This window comes from Rhagoletis zephyria, unplaced genomic scaffold (assembly GCF_001687245.7).
Source record: "Rhagoletis zephyria isolate East Lansing unplaced genomic scaffold, Rhagoletis_zephyria_1.1 Rzeph_scaffold_00001, whole genome shotgun sequence".
NCBI classification, from domain to species: domain Eukaryota; kingdom Metazoa; phylum Arthropoda; class Insecta; order Diptera; family Tephritidae; genus Rhagoletis; species Rhagoletis zephyria.
In genome coordinates, this window is record NW_016157085.1 from 2,252,507 (window position 1) to 2,273,912 (window position 21,406).

Below are 21,406 nucleotides of genomic sequence, written 5' to 3' on the forward strand. Positions count from 1 at the left end.
TACTGTCGAATATATGTTTGATAAAATAAGGCAAATATTGTGTTTGAACAAACTTCGCGATATGAAGACTCGACTAATAAGACTATAAATTAAATTTCCAGGAGAAAGCCGATAAAGTACACAAGAGACCCTAAATATGTTCGAAAATATATTTACATCCATATTTATCAAATCATGAATCGAAAATTTGCTTGAAAATCTTTGTTCGTAAGGCTTTTTAAATCTTTTTTTTTTATCAATGACGCCATAAGAGTTTTGGAAGGGAGTAGCAACATTAATTTTAAGGCGCAGCGAAGCACGCCTGGTATATGCTAGTAAAAATAAAATTTTTTTTGATCTGATTTGTTAACCAAATAAACAATTAATTTTATTTGTGACTTGATTTGTCTAGCAAATGAATTTGATTCGCGATTTTTCAACTAAAAGAACTTCTTTATGTAAAACACGATTTGGTAATAGATTTCGTAATTAATAGCCAATTTAAAATCAGAAAGTTTTGCTATAATATAAATACAAAAATATTGGTATTTAATGGTTACTTTCGGTCCCTAGTGTCTGCTAATTCATTATCCGGTAAAAATTGTTGAAACCAAATATCAGCATTTCACCGCTTCCTTTATTAAATGATCATGCCCCAAGTGACGTTTGTATTGGAGAGTTAGTGCAGTGAATCATTTTAACATATGCCGCTCAGTTTCATTATCCGTTTTGTAAAATCTGTAAACGCTTGTGCAAGTAATTTTTCAGTTTAGCCAACTGATACTTAGTTCAGGCCGCAATTTGATGTAACAACTGCCTTGATGATTCTTAATTTGTTAATGAATAACCTTTCTTTGAAGAGTTTTAGGTTATATATTCGTATGTTCACTTCTTAATGCCCTTTATCTGTTACATACTTACATATCGAGCCCTAATTAGATTATTCATCTTCCTACGACTTCCCATCTGCTCCATGGTTGGTATCAGGCATCGTTATGGCTTTTCTCTTCGCCTGATTCTCGAAATGAATATGAATCGAGGTGAAGCACTTCCAAGGATTCCGTTTCACAGTTTTATATCACTTCAGGTTTGCATACGCATGACAACCTTTGGATCATGATTGGATGCGTTGATTTTCTCTAGCTTTGTAGTACTATCAAGTCAGATTATTGCTCTTTAAATTATCAAGGCTTGTGCTATCGGCTTAAAGATCCATCTCAGTATTTTTGGATAGCAACTCCAACTACTTTTTTTCTGTTATAGACCCATAGATCATAAATAATCTTTTAGTTTTCTTCGCTCCCCTTTCCTCCACGAGTATTTTCCAAAGTAATTTTCGAAGTTGTATATATGAAACCTACAAGTGAAACCTCTTTTAGATGTACAATCCGAAGTGTGTTTACGCTGGCAAGTTTGTATTTCCTCCTGAATGGTACTTTGGTGTTTTTTTGTTGGGTTTATATCCGGCTTCTATTGCACATAATTCCTTCAGACTATATACTCTTCGCGACGTCCTAGTCTGGACATCTACCTCGTCTCGGTAATGCACGATACTAATTGAGGCATGGTGGTCAGCGCAGCCTATCTAAAAAACAATTTTAAATTTTAGATATGAGAAGAAAGGATCTATAAATAATAAATACGATATTTTACTCACTAGATGCTACCTAATATAGTAAGAGAAAACTAAAAGGGCGTGGATCGGACTATTACCGCTTCGATTCTAGTAATCCATTTTAAGCGTGTTTGACTTCCACGGTAGCCGAGTGGCCAGAAATGTGTACTTCAATACAATAGCGATATACCAGCTACTTACGAGCCGTTCTTAACTTTTTTTTTCTACCTATACAAATATTTTATTTTGTTTTACCCCTTGTTTTATGTTTTGTTTGTCTATCTTTTCTTAAACTAACCCAATGCTTATCTACTTCTGATCATTTTTAGAAGCGATTCAAACCATTATAAAATACATATTTATTGATTTTGTTCTGCGCAACACTGTATATTTTTTTCTCTGCTCCACCTTCCAATAAAGCTCATTTATTTGGTAATTTTTTAATGAAACTGATTTTCTAAGCTTTTCTTTTTTATACGCTACTTTAAATTGCAAATTCTTTGATGTTTTTAATTAAATCTTATTTCAACTCAACTATTTAAAATTCTTACTTTTTCAGATATAATGGCTAATTTATGCGCTTGTTTATCGCTAGTATCTCTGTGCACGATCGCGCACTTCCGATTAATTAATCCGATATGAAAAATGGGGGTAATATTAAAAACTTCAATCACAAAAAACAAAAAACGAAACTAAAGCCAAACAAAAATTAAAAAACTGTACTGCAAAGAAATGATAAAATCGTAATAATCGAAGATTTATATAATAACTAAATTCTAAAAGTGTGTGTCTAAAATGCATACGTGAAAAACTAATCAAATTTTTTTTGTTTAGAAGTATGGAAATCTAGCTGAGCACAAAAGCATGTCTGTTTTAAGTATACCATATCTCTTCGTGTCGACATATTGCTTTATAATAATACTACCAGCTTTCTTGCAAGAAACAATCAACATATTTACAGTCAGGGTCAAAAATATGACTGCCCTAACATTTCTTTATTTACATTTGCCATATCACATTTTTGTAATTTTTTTTCATAAAAATTTAGTTAGTTCAACAGCAAAAACCAGCAAAACCACTTTATTAAATTTCATATAGAATTCGGGAAAATTCGTATAAAAATTTTCAATTTTTCAATTCCATTTCTATGAAAAATTTTGGGTATGCAGCTTTGTGCCCATTAAATAATTAGTGTAATAAGGTGCAAGTTTCAAATCTATTATTAGTCGATTTGAAAATTTTTTGGTATTTCTTAAATTTTCCCGAGTTTTTGCTGCAGAATGAACTACATATTATTATAGAAAAAATATATCTAATATATAAAAATCTCGTGTCACGGTGTTAGTGGTCGAACTCCTCCGAAACGGCTGGACCGATCTTTATGAAATTTTTTGTGTATATTTGGTAGGTATGAGAATCGGATGTAAAGTATATTTCATACCGCTAGGTGCAGGGGGCGTGGCACCTCCCATACAAACCGAATATTTCATACTGCATATCTCTGGAAGTGTTCATGGTAGAGTACTCTAACTTGGCATGGAGATATATCAAACCAATCGCATACTCATGGAGAAAAATTGTGGTTATTGGCAAAAGGGGGCGTGGCACCTCCCATTCAAACCGAATTTTTCATACTGCATATCTCTGGAAGTGTTCATGGTAGAGTACTCTAACTTGGCATGGAGATATATCAAACCAATCGCATACTCATACAGAAAAATTGTGGTTATTGGAAGAGGGGGCGTGGCACCTCCCATACAAACCGATTTTTTATACTGCATATCTCTGGAAGTATTCAAGGTAGAGTACTCTAACTTGGTACAGAGATATATCAAACCAATCGCATACTCATGGAGAAAAATTGTGGTTATTGGAAAAGGGGCGTGGCACCTCCCATACAAACCGTATTTTTCATACCGCATATCTCTGGAAGTGTTCATGGTAGAGTACTCTAACTTGGTATGCAGATATATCAAACCAATGGCATACTCATGGAGAAAAATTGTGGTTATTGGAAAAGGGGGCGTGGCACCTCCCATAGAAACCGAATTTTTCATACTGCATATCTCTGGAAGTGTTCATGGTAGAGTACTCTAACTTGGTATGGAGATATATCAAACCAATCGCATACCCATGGAGAAAAATTGTAGTTATTGGAATAGGGGGCGTGGCACCTCCCATAGAAACCGAATTTTTCATACCGCATATCTCTGGAAGTGTTCATGGTAGAGTACTCTAACTTGGTATGCAGATATATCAAACCAATCGCATGCTCATGAAAAAAAATTGTGGTTATTGGAAAAGGAGGCGTGGCACTTTCCATAAAACCGAATTTTTCATGCTGCATATCTCTGAAAGTGTTCATGGTAGAGTACTCGAACATGGTATGGAGATATATGAAATCAATCGCATACTCATGGAGAAAAATTCGGACTATTTGAAATGGGGGCGTGGCACTTCCCATACAAACAGAATTTTTCATAATAAGTACCTCTAGAAATGTTCATGGTAGAGTACTGGAACTTTATATGGGCATGGCACCTCCCATACAAGTCGAATTTTTCTTATTGCATATCTCTATAATTGTTCTTGGTAGAGTACTGGAACTTGGTGTGGTGATATATGAAATTAATCGCATAGTCATGTAGAAAATATGGAGCTATTGGAAAAGGGGTCGTGGCACCTACTACACAAGCCGAATTTCATACTGCATATCTCTGGAAGTTTTCGTGGTACAGTACTGGAACACTTCGTGTGGAGATAAATGAAATTAATCACATGCTTATTGAGAAAAAACGGCTCTTTAAAAAGGGGGCGTGGAAAAGTAATCCGCCAGTTGGCGCTGGAGTTGAGTTAGTACTAACAATTTTTTTATGATCCGATTTGGCGAACATTCAAAACATGTATTAGAAACGGTGCTGAGGTCGAGTTACTACTAAAAATCTAAAAAGTGAAAAAAAGGTGCCGTGAATGTCAGACTAAATCGACCCGTTGCACTATTGAGTATATTGAACTCTCGTGTGTTACGATTGACCCAATGGATGTGATTTGCCAATATTATTATGCGTTAGAGCCTCATTCGAAGAAACCAGTGTTGAGTTGTGCAGTGGTAAATCTCAAATCACCACCTGTCGAAATACCTTAAAAGCCAGTTTCATGAAAGCAATTTAATGAAAATTTATTTATTTAGTTGAATTTAATATAGAACCTGACAGAAAAACATAATTCTTCACTTAAATTACTTTCGCGAAACTGGCTTTTAAGGTATTTCGTCTCAGTTTATGTATGTATATTATATTTCTGTTGAACAAGGATACGCATTGATATTGAAATTGCCACTAACTATAAGATAAAGTTCCTAGGGCACATTCACTATAGATCCGGCTCATTGTGCCCACCAGGGATCTTCTCATGGACATAACACTTTCGTTCGGTTATTTAAGGCGGCAAACGACCACCAAACGATAGTCTTAGCCGACGAATGTGCAGTACAAATCGTAAATGTGGATTGTTGGAGAAACTGTTGTACCAAACTGTTTAAATTAAAAATCTAATTTTGGGCGGGACGAAGTTCGCCGGGTCTGCCAGTATTTAAATAAAAATTTGGCATGGAAATTATATGTGAATAAACAAAATCGTCGGGTACTCATATTTTTGACGCTGACTGTATCTACGCCTGTATGTTAAAAACAAAATCCTAAAATATTATTCTTACCAAAAGGCGCCAATTCCAAAAACAAACACAAAAACGGTTTCACTTTTCAACAAATCGCATTTCATCATTCGACCGCCTCAGAACGCCTCCGTTCAACGCAATCATTTGAATAGTTAATTGCCGTCGTTGTTGCTAGTCGAATGTTTAAAGTCAATCCACGCTGACTAGCTCTAGCCCAGAGCCCAATTGTTGCCATACTTTGCTTTGAATTCTTATATATATTTTTTTTACTTATTTTAACTCTTCTTCCTTAAATGAATTAGCGAGCAAAAAAAAAACAGATTAACATAATTCTATAAGTCGCACCAAAAAAAAAAAACAAATCGCTTTAGGTATATAAAACGACGCATAATCGATAGTTAAGTGTTGGCAATTCGGTTATTTGCTGATGAGGCAATTTGCTGTCAATATAAAATATGCTAACAATGGTTGCGTTGTTTCTGTAAATCGTTGTTGTATTTTTATGCTCGTGGCTATTTAATGTATTATGTATGTGTGTGTGTGTGCGTGTGTGTTTTTTCCGTGTTCTAAAATATGTTCGCTCATCTTCTTCTTTAGCGTATCGTTGGTTAGTCAAGGTTGTCTGTGACGTTGTTGTGGCCGCCGCCGCCGCCGCTGGAACGCCACTTGATCACAACTGCCCACTTGTTGGTTATAAATTCTTTTGTTGAGTTCCATTTTTCGTGATTGTCGTTGATGGTGTATTTTTGATGTTGGTCATGTATTTTAATCGATACTTGTTGCTATTATCATTGTTATTTATTGTATTTTAATTTATTGCTTTAATCTATGAAGTAGGGAATTCGGATATTTTTTCAGATAAATTCGAATTAGCTCAAAATGGCAAATACTCTCGCATACATACTAACATAGAGAAAATCCTAGCATTTATTTATTTTGTTTTAATTAAATATAAATCACAGTTTAAATTGATATATCTTTACTGATAATTTTGCTTAAATGTAGCTGAATGTCCGCCTTCATTACTTGAAAGGTCGATTTATTGTCATAGATTTTTGCTTTCAGATCGCTTTTTATAAAAAATAAGCTACCTTGATTATTCCCATTTTACCCAAATGTATACCATATTTTCGTCATACCTTGTACGAGATATGTAAACAATTACGCTAAAATATTTGCATGAGTCCTAGCAACAAATATTGTATAAAATTTATAAATAGCTAAAGCCGTAACTGTACTTTTTCATTGTTTTATCAAGCTGAAGATGGAGCTGACAAAGCTTGTGTTGGTTCTTTCTGAGGCTTATACTAATTTACACGCCTCTTTGATAGCAAAAGCCTGCCGCCTGAGAAGCACTGGCAGTCGATAAAATTTTCTGTTTCGAAGTCAAATTTTTCTTGGGAGCTGCAAACTATGATGCAAACATTTTATCATGCTGCAAAATGATTTATATAATTTTGATCGAAAAAACTTATTTTCTCATTGTTTGAGCTTAAACAAATTTATTTTTTTTCTGAGAGTAGGATACTATTTATGCTTAAACATGGGAAAATTAGACAAGCAATTCAATGCAAACTGAACAAAGATTTTCAAACTGAAATTCCCTAACTCATTTGATATTTTGTTAAGTATGCTGATGTAATTCTCTGGCAAACATTCATTTATTTCTTACATTTTTTAGTTGGGTCTTTTATACTGAATAAATTTTTAAATCGACCTGTGTAGTATTAAAATCGTATCGTAGTTGTTTAAAGAATATACGAAATTTCTTCATACATACGTGTGTCTACATATAAATCGAAAGATGTAATCAAATAATTAATTCTGATCAAGAATTTGATTCTCCCAAATGAATACAAGACAAAATTTGTAATTCGACCATTTCTTGTTTTCAGTTTTTTTGCTCATATTTTTTTTTACTCAACTACACACGTGTTATGTTATTTGGTGTTTGATTTTTTTATTAGTATTGTGTTTTTTTTCTGCTTTGCTTCATCACTTCTGTGAAATTGTGTTACTGAGTCAAATCATCAACGTGTTCTTTTAAATTAGCTAAACATTTATGTAGTTTGTCAATTTTTGGTCGCCAAGAACCAGTAACCATTTTGACCGGTTTTTTGTTTTCCCTTTTTATGGAATCTACCAATTCTACATATTAAATTTCTGTACAGTCAAATTTCATAAATATTTATACTTTTAATAAACGAAAAAAAAACAGTTCAGAATTATGCATATATAATTAGAAAAAAGAATGACAAGAGTACCTAGTGATTAAAAAAAATAAATACATAAAAACAACATAAAAAATAATACAAATAAAATTAACATCGAAATAATCAGATAGATAGTCGTAAAATATATAAAAAATAAAGGCAATGCATTAAAACAAGCCAGCAAAGGTGATAATACAGTTGGAAAAAAAACCACTTTACTAAAAACAAAAATAAGAGCCATTAATAAAAATGTATCTTTTTTGAATATTTAAGAATAGTAAATGCTTTCCGCACTTCCTGAAATACGAATTGATTTGCATTGAAAATGAGAAGTGACACATGACATGACACAACAAATGGTAGGTGCAGAGCCTACATGTATCTACATACATACATATGTGTGTATATATACAAATATATAGTACGTTCACAAGCAGATATGTAGTTGGGAGTGCGTTTTTTTTTTCTTCTGTTGGCGACACTCTCGCTCGCATAAATGACATTGAAAAAATGCGATAATTTTAATTACTGTTGCGAATGCTGCATAAATAAATTTTGTCCACTTTCGATGTACGTATGCATTCGTAATAAGCTCTGCGATATGACAGGTACTCAAACAGGCAAAACAACCAGTAGTAGTGATAGCGTCTGTCAGTCAGTCTGTCACGCAGGCGGCAGACAGGTAGTAGCAGCAGCACGCTAGTCGATAGGCAGCCGAAGTGCTGTTAATGGCCCGTCTCAGGGACACAGGATCATATGTACATATGTATGTATGTATGTACAACTAGCTAAAATGAATGTATGAATATTGTTTCTGTTTGGCGTTTTTGGCTAAATGTTGTAGCTGATACGTAATTTCCATGGTATTTCTTTCGCTTATGAAAAGCAATTAACGCCTCATTAGGCGTTGCGACTGATAGCCGCACTGGCGCGTCAATAACAATTTATCTGCGTACGGCTACTACATAATTGCTAGGTAGCAGTGGAGAGAAAAAAATATTTAAGTAAAATAAAGTGAATTGAAACCAGATAAAATGTGGTAAAATGAAATGATATAAATCAGCAAAAATATAAAGGCTTTACATAAATTTGTGTATAAAGATTACAAAAACCAGTGGAGTAAAACAATTCATGTCCATCAAATTCAATTCAATACCATTAAATTTTAATTCAATTTATTTCAGTTCACTTTAATTTCACTTAATTCAATTCAATTTGTCAGTTTAATTGAATTAAAAAAATTAAAAAATATTTGGTGCTTGGTTGAGATTCACCTCCGAGGTTTTATGCATGCGACCCAATATAACTGAACTTAAATTAAATTGAGTTGCAAAAAATTTATAAAAAACAATATAAATATTTTAGAACTAATATCCGTCGTCCCTTGTAAATTTGGCTCAGGGACAACCCGATTTCGTTTAACGTTGTGCCATTTTCTGATAATTCATTAAATTAAAATAAAAGCTATTTATACATACAATAAAATTGTAATATGAGGTTTTTCGTTGGAGCCAAAGAAGCCAAATCAACAATTTTTAGAATTTTTGTCATTCTGTCTGTCTGTATGTTTGTACGCGCATCGCTCGAAAACTTGTTCATAGAATAGAATGCAGTTCCCACCAATGTATTGCTAGAGCTCTAATTTAAAATATAGAAAGAAAAAAAGTACAGAGTTGCCACCTGTTTAGTTTAGGTAAATTAATAAGATAAATTAAATATTGTAATATTTCAAAAGAAAGAGGTCTAAGAAGGCTTATAGATGAAACTAGATATTTTCGTGGAAGGTTGCCACCTGTTTGAGATTTTTAATATAATTTAATTCATAAGATAAATTGTATACTGCAATATGGGTTTCAAACTGAAGAGGTTAAGAAAAGTTTACTGGCGAAAATATTTTTGAGGAGAGTTGCCACCTGTTTGAAAAATGTTCGTCAATTAAATTGATAAAATGCGCCGGGTATTTCCTAGTAAGAAAATTATTTCTTGTCAAAATTTTTAACCAATTTCAAATAATCTAATGAATTTGAATAAAGATTAGTCTCAATTAACTGAATCACCTTAATCCCAAAAATGTTGTGGCTACAAATACATACATACAAGGCAAGCAATTTATTCTGGAAATTTCAATGTCAACTAATACTTTTTGATAAAATATGTGCAAACATATAAACACATTAAAAAGGCAATGCTTTGTTCTATATGTATTTTTTTTTGATTTTTTTTCTGCTACTCTAGCTCACCACATAATTCACTGTGGGTTTTTCCCCACACACTCTAAACGCGTTGCAGCCAAAAACTCATCCAAATATATTTTTAATGCAAATTAAATGAAATCGAATTGAATTGAAATATACCAGCAAATAAAATAAAAAACAAAAATGCACCGAGTAACGAAACCTAAAAGCCATACGCCAACTCAAAATCATTAAAAAAATACTTATATACATATATATTTTTATTATATACGAAGCGATTGCGATTAGCATTGATTTTCATTTCAACATTTGCGGTATTTTATTGTACGTATTTTTTCGTAGATTTTTTTATTATTCTTATTTATTTACTCTTTGTTGTTGCTAAACACTTTTACGAATTTCGCTTTCAATAAAGTTAGCAACAAGCGAGAGCATGGAAAAAATCACAAAACGCCAAGAATTTCGTTGCGCTTGCCACAAAAGGTAGTCGATGAAGTAATACCCAGCCGCATGGTACTTTGAACGGCAGTGAAGGCGCGCGCGCGCGCGCACCCAGGTTGCTCGCTTAAGTCTTTCGTTCATCGGCGCGGGAGTAGCGCATTTTTTTCTGGCTGCTGCGTGTTGTTGACCAAAAGCTATTACTGTGGCGCGGCGACGAATGTTGATTGTATGTAGGCGTTGTTGACGGGTTTTAAATGCTTAGTTTTTGTTTTTGTTTTCGGACATTTATTTTGATTGCATTGGATTTTTGGCGCTTCTATTGTTGCCTTTCGATTTACCGCTATTCGACTCGCGACGCGCTTGATGATCTCTTCAGTTTTATATAAATATTAGTTAGATATACGAATTTGTATGTTTATGTTTTCCTTCCCATTTATTAACACTTGCAACATAGCATGCAAGCATGACGCGCTTTGAGTGTAAAACTTAGTAAAAGCAAATAGTAGAGTCGCGAAAATTGCTGAAATTGAGGCTCTGTTAGCCAGCGATAAATTAACTAAAATTAAAACTTAATTAAAAAAACAATTAAATTAGCACTTTGCGCATTTACGCTTTGGTCGAAAACGTGCATGCCTCCGTTGGGATTGTATTGTCGCTTTATTTATGTATGTATGTATGTACATAGTTACGGCTATTGTGCACATACGCCGCGTTCTACTACTGATTTCGGCTGCCAAAAAACGCGGCTTCTATTTATTTACTACCTCTTTTTGTTGCCATTATGTTCTCATACCTTCGCTGGCTCTTTCCCTTCACTTCAATGTAGCTATTTATAGCGCCTCTCACTGCTTCCTCATCTCAGTTACTCTCTTCTTAGCGCGTTTTCATACCTTTTTCCTTTGTCGCTTTGTCTCACAATCGTCCTTGAATTTTATGGTTACAGTTTTATTTTATTTTAATGGTTTCCAAAGTGTAGCATCAGCACCAAGAACAATAATAACAATAAAAAAAAAACGCAAAATACATAAATTAAAGCAAGTCATCTGATTTTTTTTTTTTTTTTGTGCGAACATAACCAAACCACCACAAACGATATGAACCACTGTACAAACATAAGTGCGAACTTTGGGATTTTTTGGTGCTTCGTTGAGTTTCCTACTGTTGTTGTTTCTCAAGTTGAGTTTTAACAAAGTAGCACTAAAAATTGTATGCTTTTAAATATTTTTCAATGAGTATAATAATCTTAAATGTGTTAAAAATGACCTTAGATCAGGCTGGGTGCTAGGCAGCATCAACAGTCTGGGCGTGTTTTTCTCATAAGTTTGCCAGCTTACCTAACAGTTCGATCTCGGCTTGAATTAGGTAGATGTACCTGCAATAGGTGAACCTTTTTGATTCGCTGAAGTAAAATTTTAATTCCGGCCATTACTTTGTAAGTATTTAACAGCTGTTAACTGACACTACTGTGCGAAGCAGATCAATGTTACTTTTGTATGGGCTCTGTAGATAAATATACATAAGCGGACAAATATGAAATTTCGACAATGTTATCGGTAGAAAAATCGGTAATGAAAAATGCATTTTCTAGCAACAATATTGACAAATAGGCGAGTGTAATGGAAATGATGTTAATAAGGGCACTTGGGTACTGATACCGGTATCTGCATGGTAGATACAAATGTGTATACCAATAACGTCGATTAATATATCATTAATTGTATCTGGGCATTCATATTAGGATAAATATCGACAGATGTGAATAGCGATAGAAATACTTAAAATAATATCGAGGAGAGATACCGATAAATATAATTATATATGAATCTATAACCATAACCAACGATATCGATTAATTTGGCAAAAATAGTATTGATAAATATTATGAAACCGAATCAGATAATTTCATTAATAGGAATATAGACAATGCAACTGATAAATATTCAAGTGATGTGCCGAAAGGCAACGTTATTTTTTACGAGCGCTGTGGGAATAGAAGGACGAATATGAAATTTCAATATTGTTATTGATAGATAAATCGATCGAGATAATTCGTATGAAAGTAAATCATCGATACATGTATAAATTGATAGCAATACTTTAACTAATAGCGACAATAAATATCGATAAATATAAGTTTGTATATATATCGATAACTTATTTTATAGATTAATTTGTTAGATATTGCAAATAATCGATTTCTATTACCATGCCAATAATTTTATTGACAATAATATCGATAAAGGCATTGATAAATTTGCAAGTAGTATATCGAAGATAGGTTGTATTTCGCTTTGCAACCGCTAACCATATTTTTCTTTCCTTTTAAAAAATGGCACTCGGTCAAGAAAACATTTTTGAGTAGTATAGTCAAAAATAATATTTTTGCAAAAATTTTGTTTTCATAAAAAAAAGTTTAATAACTCGGTAAACTTTCATCCGATTTTTTAAAATAAACACTCGTTTTTTCGTTATTAAATTTAGTTTTGCAATCAATTTAGAACTAGTATGGTTTTCTTATAAAATAAAGCGTGAAAACCTTACCAAAATTTGAATAAAGGCGAAAAAAATTTGTTTGATGGATAAATACACACACAATTCTTAAGGTTTCTTTACTCGCATATATATCGTTCGAAAGGCCCAAGTTTCTTCTTTTTAAACCCGGCAAAAAACTGAAGCTCGGTTCATAATCAACTAGGTTACGGGCTTGGAAGTCCACAAAATTACAAAAAACGGTTTTTAACGGTAAATGAAGACTTTGAAGGTGTTTGGAAACTTCCATATTCGATTCTGGTTATACTCGAAAGGACCTACAAATATGCGCAACTTCCTATTTATTTATTTTTTATCTTTTTAGCACTTTGTTATCTTTTAGGGACATTCTTTTATCAAATTTTTGTCTCAAATTCTGTTGCTGTTTGTTTTTTTTTTTTGTTTTACAGACCTTTTCTTAATCATCACAATTTTAATTTTATTTTCTGTAATTTTAATTAAATTGGATGGCGTTATATTAATTACATTTTTTTATTTCACTTGTTGAACTCCATTTCTTCGCATGCAATTTATCTTTGCTTAATCTCGCTTTATTTTTATTAACAATTTTTAATTTTTTCCCCCACTTTGCGACGTTTAAATTTATTGTCATCTTTCGTGCTTGCTAGCTGTTGGTTGCGGACGGTGACTGCGCGCATCAGAGTAAGGAAAAAAAAAACAGCACGTCAACTCGGTGTTTTTCTTTTTATCGTTTTTTTCCTCGTTTGCCATAAGCTCGCTGATAATGCGCACTGTCGCCACATTGCCAATGTTTATGGTCATTTTAGCTTAAATGTCATAAAAAGTGAATTTTTGTTTACTTAATCAAACTTTGTTAATTTCAAATTTATAGCGCGATGCTGCAGCGGCGCTGTCGCTGATTCAACCTTCTTTGGTCGGCGCATTGCATGTATGTACATACATACATAATGTTGGTCATTAATTTATTTTGTTTTCTTTATTTGTTTTTCGATTTTTTTTTCTCCTGCAATCTTAAGCTCTTTTTAGCCGCTTTAATTTGATTTCTTTTCCAAATCTTTACTCTTAATTTATGCAAATTGCTTAAATTAAATTTTGAAATTCATCCAAGCAAAGGCATATCGATCGCATTGTTTAACTTGGGCGTAGCAGCAGTACAAAAATTACTTTTAAATAAATATAAAACCAAAAGCATATACATATACATATATTTTAAATGCAATATAAAAATAGCAGCGACTTCAGTTTGTTTATAGCAATAGAAACATTTAGAAACATCTGCTACAAATATGTGGACTTCATTGCAAAGCTTCTGCGCCCTTTGAGTGCTCTGAATAAATTTTCAATAAGCTGCAAAAAAGCCAACGAAAAATTTCTATATGTATTGATTCCAGTAAGGTTTCAGATATATAACTTTTTAAGTGTCAGTGATATCCAAATACAATTACTTTTAGTTATCCTACTGCGTAAGGTTATTCCTAAGAATATCAGACTCTTTTACTAACTCATTCAACCTGCCATATTAAATTCTCTTGTTCACAAAGGGCAAAATGCTTTTAGCATCGAGTTTTGTTTAAGCAAATCACCTAAATACAATTTAAGTAAAACCGGCATTGGTTATTTTGGTTGGGTGCTAGCCCTATGTGCTGAGTAAAAGATGGGTTAAATAAGTCTCAACGTGCACGGGTTATGAATAGGGGGTGAAGGATGTTTTCTATTTTACCACAGAAATAAAAATCGGTTAAACGGATCAGAATACAACCATGTTTTCATAACAGAACTTACATAATATATACATATTAATATATATATATGTTATATATTTTGTGGATGCAGATCGCGTTTTGCTCTTTGGATTATCAGAGATTCCTTCAACGTAATCTGCTCACGAATAATCACGTGTTAATTTAATATGTTTTTATGCAGGACAGGGTTGTTCAAGTTTTAATAAAAACTGATTCAAAAAGCCGTCGGTATTTGCAACAAGCATATTACTACTTTTAACATATTGAGAGTGGTTTTTTGTGTTTTTATTTTTTATATCGGCCATTTTCTAGAAAAAAATACCAACTACAATTTTTTTTGAAAAAATTTATTTTTTTTTTAATTGTCAACTTAAAGAAATTTTTTAGATAACTCCTGATCTCTTTTTTGAATTGTTACAACTATTATTAATTTTTTAACTACATTTTTTATTGAAAAGTTTAAACATTTTTTTTGTTGCTAAAATCCATTTTTTAATATTTTCAACGTAGTTAACTTCATGAACAACACTGAATTGAGTAAAAATTTGTGAAGTGGGCCACTATTTTTTCGAGGTTCGAGCTTTCTTTTGTGCAATTGCCTATTTATGCTTCACAACGATACAAGAAAAATACAAGTATTATAATTTTTCGAAATTCGAATTATTTTGGAAGTTATAGCTATTAAAATTTTTCGAAATTGTTTAGATTTTAATTGTTTTCTCGCGATTGGTAATACCGATTCTGCTCATATTTCAAACAGTTGAGAATGATGGTGTTTTCTTCACTTTTTTTATCTGGCCATACATTTTATTTTTATAAAAGTTATTAAATTTTTTTTAAATATTACTGCCATCTCAATAGCTTTAAAATCGTGTTTTGGGCTAATATTTTTGTACGTTCAATTAGTAATTATTTGCAGAAAAAAATTTTACCGCTTGCATCTAGCCGAAAGCTATTCACGCTTTTCTCTTGACGCCTAATGTGCGCTCTAGACTCGCTGTCAATCGATACTTGTTGTAAAACTCATGCGAGGTAAATATCTACGGCAAACGTTCTCCATACAAAATGCATTGTAAACTGTGAAACTTGTATTTTTCTTTTATCGTTGTGAAGCATAAACAGATAATTGCGCAAAAAAAGCTCGACACTCGAAAAAATGGTGGTCCACTTCACAAATTTTTACTCAATTTTAACCAAATATAAAAAAAACATTAACATGTATTTTGTTATTGTTGCTGTGAACTAGTGAACCCAAATGACTTTAAAACCCCAAAATTGGTTTTAGGTTTTTTTACAGGTGGCAACCCTCTTCGAAATTTTTTTAAACAAAAATCCTTGTAAATTTCTTTCGGCTGCGATTATGATAAATATTTCAAGTAACTGAAAAATAAAATTGAATTTGACTTTTTAAACAGGTGGCAAGCCTCTTTCATACATGTAGTTTTGAAGTATCGCTTTTTCAAAACCATTTTAATTGATAACCATCTTTTGTTAATTCATTTAACAAAATAATTAGTGTGAATTTACCTTTTTTAATGGTGGAAACTCTCTTCAAATACCTCAGATTATTATAAATGTGCAACCGAAGATTTCTTATGAGTTATTGGTTTCGCACTTTTAATTTAATTTTTCATATAATTTGCATATAATAAAATTAAATTCCACTTTACAAATAAGTGGGTACCTTATTCGAAATATTTCCTAATTAAAATCTTCTTAAACCTTCTTCGTTTGTCACCCATATCTGACTGTTTGAATTCATATTGAATTTGACTTTTTATGCAGATGGCAACCGTCTTACGTGTAGTTTAGAAATAAAGCCTTTTTAACGCGTGAGTGAGTTTGAGTTTTTAAACCGCACGGAAACCCTCTTCGAACAACCCAAAGATATCCTAAAGGGTAAGTTTCTTAACACTCTGGTTTTTTTTGTTTGACACCCATATTTTAATATTCCCATACATATGCTCCAAAAATTCGTGAAAAATTATTTCACATGCGAACAAGCGTCTAAAATTGAGAAATTTTATGGAAAGCTATGAAAAAAGTTTGACCTTTTAAAAATTTCATTGAAAATTCTAAACAAAATTTGGCAATTCAGAGCCCAAAAATTAAAAAATTAATGTTACATCAGTCGCCAAATGCTGTTGCTCATTCATTAGGTTTTGATTGGCAACGAAGTTCAAGATTCACCTTGGGAAGCAAAACATTTTCTTCGTGAGGCATCCTAATATACATACATACATACATATGCATGTTTGCATAAACGGTGCTTAATGTGTGTTTTGAAATGTTTAGGTGTAATTGATTTCCTGCCTACTCTGATCATTTATCATTTAATTAGTAATCTTTATTTTAACTAAATTGCCAATTAAATACAAAAAAAAATGTGCAAGTATTAACCCAGCGAATTATAGACTTTATTTGCTAATATGGAATTATTTCTATTAACGTTTGTTTAGCTACCTGTTAGATTGCTTTGTTTTAAAGTATGAAATAAAAAATTTACATGCCAGAGTGGAGAGCAATTCTTTACTAGTCTTGTCCCACCGACTAATTAATTATTAGCTTATTTCAGTTAATTTCGCTAAATTTTTTTGTACACACATTTTAGTTTACTAAATACCACATCTGATTTCTATTGCTATTGCCGCTGTCACAATTTTGGCTAATCAATCATAGCCCTAATTGACAATATTTATCATTTAACTTGCGTGCGTTTCATTAAACGCGATTTGGCTACTGAGCGCAAAGAAACAAAAAAATCAAAAATCTTTGAATACTCTACATGCATACATACACATATACATAGTTGCTTACGTACTCTGGTATAAATACAACAACAAATAACCATTTATTGGCACTAAGAAATAGGTAGCTTTTAAGCCCTCTACTACAGCTGCAGTGCTGCCAGCCCCCCATAGGCAAGGGGTACGAAGAACGACGACAATCGACTGTAGCTGTTGGCTAAGTTGCCAACAGCAGCGCGCAGGTTAGAGGGCTTGCTATGGATTTTCATAACAATCAAATAATGCTATAGGTAACACAATTAATCATTGCCACTGCGTAATTGTAGACGTAGCAAGCCACAGCAAGCAACTTGACTCAGTTGACCAAGCAGCGCCTGTTGCTGATGCTGCGCCTGCGTCAGCCTCTGTCGCTGATTTTGCTACTTGCCTATCAATTGGCACTGCCAGTAGTAACTGCCGGCCTTCCGCATTGTTGTGGCGTTCTCAACCCGGCACGCAATCAGCGGTCAAAAGCGATAGCGACGCAGCAGCTCCATGTAAATTGTAATCAACAACAACCAACGAACAACAAACAACAGTGGCAACAACAACACCTTGTTTTCTACTTGTTATTGGCAAGCACTCTGCGGCGCGGCTAGGCAAATCACAGCTATGTCAGCAGCGCCACTTCAACGGCGATAATGGCATACAAACACATACAGTTGTCCACAAAATAATAGGAGTGGGATATTTTAACCTGTTTTGGCTATTTGTCTTTAGTTTATTTAATGTTTCGTATTTTTTTGTAAAAGCCTAGCTGGTAATACAACAAACACCATATAAATTTACATTTTCAAGTTTGTATAAAAATTATAAAAATTCTGCAAATTTTCACCAAAATTTCAAACTATTTAACCAGAATCTTTAGAAAATATGTTGGTATGCAGTTTTGTAGCCCATTCAATTCTAGTCTGAAGAAGTGCAAGTTTCAAGCTGCTAAAAAATTCCGTTGATTTTTGGGAATTTTTTCGGTTGAAGGTGTTTCACGTTTTTTCCATACAAAGTATGTTCGACAATTTTCTTTTATATGGGGACAGTGCCAGCAAAAAAAATTGCCAAAAATCAACGGAATTTTTTAGCAGCTTGAAACTTGCACTTCTTCAGACTAGAATTGAATGGGCTATAAAACTGCATACCAGAATTTTCTCTGAAGATTCTGATTAAAAAGTTTGATATTTTGGTGAAAATTTACAGAATTTTAATAATTTTTGTACAAAGGTTGAAATCTGAATTTATTCGTTGTTTGTTGTATACCCAGCTTGACTTTTGTATAAAAATAATAAACATTAAATAAACAAAAGACAAATAGCAAAAACTGACCAAAATAACGCACTCCTATTATTTTGTGGACCACTGTACATACATACATACATACATCCATGATCATCAATCAAGGGAAATTAATATACAAAAATTAAGATTTTTTTAAGCTTAAACTTTTTTATTGCCTTGCTTACGTATCGAACTAGTGTGTAACTATGTATGTATATGGCAACAGCAGTAAGCAGAAAAAAGTTTATGATTATATGATTGGAGACATTTTGATTGGATAGGCTTCGTTACGCACGCAAGCGAAAATATGCAAAGTAGTATTCGAAATAAAAATAGGTACACTTATAAATATGTTATTATGTAACTATAGGCAGATATTAATAATTTTACAGATTTAAATAAATTTTTAAAGTTAAAGAGAAGCACGATTAACTTATTTTTTCTTCTCAACTTGGAAGTGAAGCAGCCCAACTATTATCGCTCAAATTTGAGTTTAGAAATACATATATATAATTACGATTATTGGACTTTTGGGTTTTTTCCTTCTTTCTTTCTTATTTATAAATCACCCCAATCACATTTTAATTACAAATACAGCATACTCATCTTTGTCTTTATTTGATTTTTGCATTCACTGTCGCTTTTGTCGATGTAATAATTGTTATGTGTTTTTTTCTTCCTCTTCATCTTCCTTGTATTGCAATACTGATTAAGCGCCTTTGCCACCTTATCAATTAATATCCATCAAATGTGTTTTATACAATTAAGCAATATGTAGCTATGTAGTTATAAACATACATATATCTAATCGCAATCAGCTGGCAGCTGGCGGCAGCGTACAATCATTTGTTGCGCATGCGCAGCCAAGAGTCAAACACAAATGGCATGCAATTTGTCAAACAAGCTGCATTACATGTGTTTGCGAAATCGTTTGGGTATGCGCTAACTAGTATCTTTTTTGTTCACATATTCAAATGTACTTTTTCAAGGCTTATATGAAAATGGGGAAAAGGTGGGCTAGCTATACAAACATTTAAAAAAAAAATAATGAAATTTTAAGAAGAAAATTTTGATTGACTAAAGTCTAATAAAATTTTCCAATAAAGTATTTTGTTCAAAGCCGACCTTCATCTGGACCCACTTTAGTTTTCAAAATAATAAAATATTTCGGGAATATTTCGGTATTTTTCGGAATATTTCGAAATCGACGATTTTCCCGAAAATTTTATGAGCTTTTCAGGGATTTTTTTATGAATATATGGCAATTTCTGGTCTTTTTGGTATATTTTAAGGATATTTTGGAATTATTTCCAAAGCTTAAGGGAAATTTTAAGATTTTCAATGACGTTTCGGGATATCTCGTAACCTTTCGCCCTATATTTTGGACTTTCAAGAAGTTTTTAGATTAAGATATCAAAAACTAAAATTAATTTAATTTCTTCTCGAGTTATAAAAATTCAATTCCTTCCAAAGGCTCTCTAATAGTAAGCTTAAAACAACAGCGAAATTTATAGCCTAGATAGGTTTGAGTAAAAACACAAATTGGAATAAAAAGCTATTAATTTGAATGATATAAACTTTTCATGATCAGCTCAAAAGTTTTCAACGCTATGGCGAAAGCTTTTATCAGCCTTCAGCTTTTACCTTTCCGAAAACTTTTTGAATGCAAGGAACATCTTTCTCCCAATAAAATATGTTTTTGATTTTCTCCGAAAATTGTTCAAACTTTATTGCCCTCGACTACCTAAGAGAGCTTTTTAAGCTCTTAAAAACTGAAAAATCTTCAGAAATATTCAAAAGGAATATATTGCAACTTTTCTAATAAAGTAGTAAATATTCGGTTTTCTTAGACAAATTTTCAAACTTTAAAGCCGGCGAACCCCTAAGGGTGCTTTTCCAGCTATAAACAACTACAACATCTAAAGAATTATAAAAAGCTTAAGCATTTGGAATCACAATTTGTGCTAGGAACCTTAGATTTTAATCGAATGTATTTCTCATTATACAACTAAATGTTTTGCGTCCAATGGCGAAAGCTTTCGTGTGCTAAAGACCCAGCTCGAAAGCCTAAGGAATTCAATAAAACATGTTTCCAGTGAAGTACATATATGACACAATCTAAGCGAGTTTTTACTAAAATACTTCTTTCGCAGTATATGTTTTGGTCGTGACTGCTTTAAAACAGTTACGAACTGCGAAAGCATTTTCTTTGATGGCAACCCTATGAAAGAAGTGGCGATCCGAGAGAGGTGAGTGTTCCGTTAAAATCCGTAAAAAGCTTCAAAAAGCTTCTCCTGCTAGATTTACTTTGGTTGTGGCTGATAAAAAATTTACAGAAAGCTTAAGTGGTGATTGCTATAAAAAAGAACATTTCAAGTGGAGGTTATATGCTTTCACATTAATTGTAAAACATACAAAACCCTTAGTAAATCTCTACACCGCTGTAAACTTTTCGTAAATTTGAATTTTTTGTCAAAATAGAGTTCAAAATCAAAAAAGGGTTAATTTAACTTTTTCGAATCCATATTTCTCATTTATAGAAAGATTTTTACAATTTTGTTTGCACTTTTCCAAAAAAGTAAAAATTTCTTGGATTTTCTTTCTTTCTTTTTTTTTTTTGAAATTATAAATTTAATTTTTCATACCTTTTTTTAATCCCTTCCACTGTATTAGCGTTTGCATGCCCCAATTTTGCACAAGGTATATTTTTTAATTATACTTAGTATTTTCATGTTGTTGTCCGCGTTCGTCTGTGTGTGTGTATATCGACAACGCCGAAAATTTTCACTCCGTATTCTTCTGCGCTCAAATTCGAAACTATAAATTTTTTGTTTTTTAATTTTCACTTTATAGTTTTTAGTTTTTCATCCTGCCTCATTTTCTCTCCATACATGCCCGCTTTTATTTCACCTCTACCTCCCTCCAGTCCCCTTAAGCAACAACTCATTTCTTCCTTCTTCTTCAGTGAATGCACTC

The 21,406-nt window shown here is 32.6% G+C and overlaps 1 protein-coding gene across 16 annotated transcripts in view; it reads left to right on the plus strand.

The window, feature by feature from the left end:
- Positions 1–21,406, plus strand: part of grh (grainy head) — a 364,785-nt gene that overhangs the window by 245,009 nt on the left and 98,370 nt on the right. The gene's annotated exons all lie outside the window — the stretch shown is intronic.